Genomic DNA, 6,000 nt, shown 5'->3' on the forward strand with positions numbered 1-6,000 from the left:
GTGTACAAAGATTGGACTGTTGAGAAGTGATAGGAGGTCATATTTTCAATTGAGCCATTTCTTTGTCCAAGGAGAGTGAGTACCATATGTTTGTAAATCAGCAGCTGAGAAAACTTCTCCCACATACCTTCAACAAGCTCCTAAACACCCAGCTCCAAAGGTGTTTTACTCATGACTGTCCAAGATCATTTGTGCCTGTTGAAGGTATGATGAAAAGTGACCAATACATGAAAATGTAGAAAAGAATGATCTCACAGATCCAGAAAAACCAAACTCGTCTTCCAACAGAATCTTGCTCCATGCCACCCTTCAAACAAGTGAGAGTTCCTCAAATCACAACACCCAATTGCTTCAGTGACCAGGTCTAGACATTAACCCAATAGAAAAATTGTGGGCCATTAGTGATAGACTTGGGAAATGAAATTGTAATGCAAAGGATGACATGCAATTCATCCTTTGCATTACATTATAAAAATATGGTTTTGAGATGGATAAATAAGAAAAATCTGTTCTATGTTGATAGAGTCCATGCCTGAGCGAATTAATGAGCTTTTTTAAGAACAGAGAGCACAAAAATTATTAGGTAAAGTTGGAGTACAGTTCAATTTTTGTATTTATTTTCTTGTGAAATTGAATATTTTTAAAATGTGAGTGTTCGGATTAATGTGTTCGTTAATGTATTCAATAAAACCTTATATATTGAGTTGTCTGTGTAGCTCAATGGAAGTGGTGTTTACACTTCCCAGCGTTACACCATCGAAGAAAGTGTCACAACTTCGATTCTAGTCGAACTTTTTTCGACCGGTTCCCGAGTTAGTTGATCTCTAGTACGGGAAAGCGGTTTTTTTTTTCCCCTGGAAACTAAGATTTTTTGTCTCATAAACTCAAGAAAATCGACCATAGAACCCACGCAATTTTCAGACATTAAAAATATAATATTAAGGTTAGGTACCACAAAATGGTGGCACTTGTTAGCCATCTCTTCGCTGCGTGCAGCTTAATTAGTCATAGCCTTGGGCCAGCTTTCTCTGATTGACTACCATTAGAGATTGAACTTCCCACTCAGATATTTTTTAAATTATGATTTAAAAAATACAATAATTCAGTTTTAAGAAAAATTATGAGAAATGTTAGAAGTCAGCCAGATATTAAATTACATGTGTTGAAATAAGTCAAAAACAAACCTCCTTAGCTCAACATATATATTAAGAAAAGTATGAATTCCTGCATACAAATTCTCCATATATAAATTCCTATACACATATTACTATTATTACGTGACACCTCCAGTGAGTCCAAGGACTCCTCATGGGAAGGCACACTACTTCACTAAATACATCATGCCAGTGGAGATTGAACTGCCTACTCAGTCTCCAAAAGTTAGATAGGGCTAAATGGCCTCGCCTACTCCCGTATATACGGGAATAAAAAGGCGTTAGCTGATATATATATATATATATTATATATATATGTATAGCTGCCGTAGCGCAAATATATATATATATACCAAACGTTTCAGGCCTGACATACAAAGTCTGTACCAATTTTAAAATGCCGTGTGACAGATGGGGAAGGTTATTGTATCAGTTTCAACTCTCTACCTGCATCATTCAGTTGGAGGCACCCGTTTGATTAACAGATTAAGATCACATGCTAACATCATTCAGTTGGAGGCACCCGTTTGATTAACAGATCACATGCTAAGTGGCTGTAATGTCAAAAATTGAGTACCGCACTGTGATAAAGTTTTTCACCAAAGGGCCTACTTTAAAACTCCCTCTCCACCACTCAATTCGCCAATTACAACGAACTATATCCACGCCATCTACCTCCCACCGCCTCTAGTGTTTTCACAGGCAATCACAAACATCCATGCCCACGGCGGATTCGAACCTGCGGCCTTTTGGGTGGAGAACGGATACGCTAACCACTCAGCCAACCACGCTAATACGGTTGATAACATTTCTTTTTCTTATCTTATTTTTAGAGGTGCCATTCCTGTGCTTCACTGTAGGCAGATTGATGGGAATATAAGTTTGCATTATGAGTTTCTTTGAACTCAGGAAGAACCATATTATACATGTATTTGAATAGTCACTGATATTTGGTTATTTTTAATTGTAGCTTATTCTTTGACATATTCGCGGTAGAAAAATTGTATACAGAGAAGTCTCACAGCTGTAGTAACTTCTTTGTGCAGAAATTTCACATACGACAGATGTGAATTTAACTTTATCATGATAATATTAATGTAAATACACAGTAACTTATCAATCTAATATCATATTTTTCCGACGGTTACTGCGAAATTTTTTTATGCTTCGAAATTCCAGTTGCCGGTTGCAAATATGTATATCATTAATATCCAATTTTTTTTTCTCCAGAAAATCTAGACGTAATATGGATTTATTTTTATAAAACTGTCCAAAAATCACTACTTTGCATGAACACATGACCTGTGTTCAAAGTGGAATTGCTAAACGATGCGAGGACAGACAGACAAAAAAGGGCCTCAATTGCAAAAGAATAGTTTCAGAAGAATAGTTTTGAGGTGCAGAAAAAGCTGGCTGATGATGAAATAAAAGCACACGGTTCCGTCATTTCAGAGGGGGGGGGGGGGGAAGTTTTCCGCAAAATTCAATTTCGGTTAACAAAAAAGTAAAAAAAAATTGACGGAGGGAAAATTCGATTGTGTTTGATGTCGACAATATACATGCCCATATTAATAACACACACGCACACATACAAGACTAAGAAAAACACCTCTTAGTACTTTTTATTTTATTTTATTTATTTAATTTTTTGGTTGGTAATGTTTTGATTTTTGGTTGTACTTCATATTCCCAAGTATAGCGTAATCAAACCGCTTATGACTTTTTTTTCTTTTCATCTAAATAAAACTGATGTTATGAAAAGCATCAGTAAAAGTATTAAATTCGTCAAATTAGTCCGTCTTCTAGTAATTAAAATTGCAGAGTTCTACAATTTTAATTGTTATTATTATCCGACACGCAGTCCAATTCTCATATAATGTTAATCACTGTAAAAAAAAACAAAAAAAAAAAAAACGAAATTCTCTGATCTCTTGGTTTTAAATATTTCCCATATTTAAAACCAAGAGATCAAATTTAAAATCGAGAAATCAAAGAACCGATAAGCACATCGGTGCTGTGTGCGAATTGAGAATGAAGTACGAGAAAGAAGCAGAAGAGAATAATTCTTTTATTCTCCAAAAGGAGTACATAGAGCTATTTTAGCCCTAACTGACTTTTGGAAATCGATGGGCAGCCAGTTTTGCCCTTAATCGTCAATGATAACCGAGCTCATGGCTACAGATGGTTTTTAAAGTTAGGAAGAAAATATATGATAGAAAACTATGCTGCCATCTCGTATTGCTAAACCCTAATTATTATTATATGCAATAGTACGAGTTCAGTGGTCGATTTTTTTAACTCCGAAAGAAGAAAAAAAACGCAGTCGTGTGCACCAGAGCTTGACCAATTAGGAACCTACTGAAAAAAAAAAAGGGAAAAGGGTCTATAACAAGCTCCTCTATTTCCTCCGGTGACTAGAATAGAACCTATACGTTCTTCTTCTTCTTCTGGCAGTCTAGCATTATGGAACCAGAAACTTGGCGACAGGGATATACAGGCATGTCCATTATACTTTATACGTGCTAATTTCCATCATACATTTCTCTCAATTTTATGTGTCCTGAGGGGATAAAAGCCGCATCTGCGGAAAATGAGTACAAATATTGAACTTCGAACTTGCATTAATTTTGTGGCATTCAATCTCCGTAGCGCAATTGGAAGAACAACGGTACATTGCACCCTTCGATTGGAATAGGCCTAAGTTCGATTCTCGTCGCGACGGGAGGAATCTTTATCTGGATGATTTCGATCGATGGTGAGTTAGCCGATCTTATACGGAGGTAGCAGGGTTTTTTCTCCCGGAAACTCGGGTTTTTCATCCCACATACAGACAAATCGGCCCTTCAGAACACACGCAATTTACAGACAAAAAATACTAGTTGCGGTAGTGGTGGAGGTGGGCGGTAGATGGCGTTGATGGAGATGATTCGTAGTAGAGGTTCGGTGTAGTAGATGAGACAGCTGTAGGTGTCCTCCCGCGATGAGTCTTCGGGATTCCTTGGAGGTGTCACGAATAATAATAATAATAATAATCTACCTGGCTTTGGAATTAACGACTCCACAGCAAAGTTTCATCAATCAATACTTAAAGAGGCCAGGAGTGGCGTAGGCAGCCCCAGATTTACGCATAAGCTAGACAAGCTACATTTTAGGATAAATCTCATCATCACAAGAGCTATTAAACCTAAAATTTACTTAGTAGAGGGAGATGCTTCTAAAAAATTATAGCTTTTTAGAGACCAAAACATCCTTTAATCCCGGCCTGAGTAGGAATATTTGTGACTGCTGCACGTTGTTTCATCATTACTGGTACTTTAACTGAATTATTTGTGTTAGAGGATAGTACTTAAAAGCATTCCAAGTCTTATTATTAGTTTTTTTATTAATAGTACTTTTGAATATCAGTACTGGCGTTTGTATTCAATTTTTCATTTCAGATATTTTTGCAAATACTCCCTGCTTCTATTTAATATTTTGTACATTAAGTATTCCAATTAATCTGAAAGCAGCTGAAACAAATTGGGCATTTTTTTTACTTCAGGGTGTAGGAAACTTAACAGGATTATTTCGAACTTATTGGTCCTCAGAGACTAGATTGAAACTGAGAGAGAGAGAGAGAGAGAGAGAACCCAAAAGGTTAAAAGGTTAAGAAATAAAAGGTCAGCGGATTTATTTATTTTATTTAGTATTATTATAATATCTCGTACACCTCTGAGGGCACCTGCTTAGTATACTAACCTGGTTGGCCAAATGGATCTCCACTCTCCGACCAATGGCCTATGGATTTGAATCACACTGTAGGCATGGATGTTTGTAAATGTCATTAGGTGATAGAGGTCACTGTCCGATGTAAGTCCACCACACTGCTTATTCGATGCATGAACCTGCAGTAACATGAAAGAAAAGTTCCATGTTTGGTCTTAGAGGGAATTAATGAATTATCTGACTCTTACTCCATAGCTGGATTTACACATAAGCTAGAGAAAATACAGCTGAAGGCGTCACATCATTATAAGAGCCCCTGAAAAGCTATTAAACATAAAATTTACTTAGTAGAGGCTTCTTAAAATTTATTACTTGGGGACCATCGAAATCTTAAATCTGACCCTACCTTAAATCCCCTCCTCTGCGATACTGATGTACTATAAGTTTCACCTTTTCTTGGATGAATACCTCATAAATTTAAATGTATATAAAGAAAAATATGAGGAATTGACGATGATGATTAATTGTTAATCCAAATGTTTTCAGATGGATCCAATGGCTCCAAAGCATCCATCAACAAAAGTAGCAAATGGAACTAAAATTTGACAATAACTTTGAACTTTGACCAGTATATCCATACAAATATAACAATGATAAACATCAAACATAAATAATAATAGCGTGCAAGACTTTTGATATTAGTTTTGAAATTCGAAAAGGGTGGGAATAGGACTGAATGGAATTGAAGGTTATCCTTTCTTGCATCTTAAAGATACCAAGCTATTTTAAACCTGGTTTTACTCCATTTCCCAAGTAAGCAAACAGACAAACAAGTCAAGTTTTCCCCTGCAAGTCTAGGTGATCCCACACGTAATGCAACTCATGGTAAAAGGTGGATAAGCTCGGATCACTATTCTTAATATTTACCCTTAATGCAAAGCACATCTCCTGGAAGAGATGTATGATGCTATGTATTAAAGGCAAGGGGCCACTACCCAGACCGGTTTCGACCTTTACTGAGGTCTCATCAGTGGGAGCCAGGCTAGAAATACCAAGATTTTAGTAATACAGAGCTTATAAGTATTTTACCAGAACAAGTTACCATTAGGTGTTTTAACCTTATTAAATAAAAATCTCAGGA

The sequence above is a fragment of the Typopeltis vanoorti genome, chromosome 11, assembly GCF_054136105.1.
Source record: "Typopeltis vanoorti isolate ZY-2024b chromosome 11, IOZ_Tvanoo_1.0, whole genome shotgun sequence".
NCBI lineage: Eukaryota > Metazoa > Arthropoda > Arachnida > Uropygi > Thelyphonidae > Typopeltis > Typopeltis vanoorti.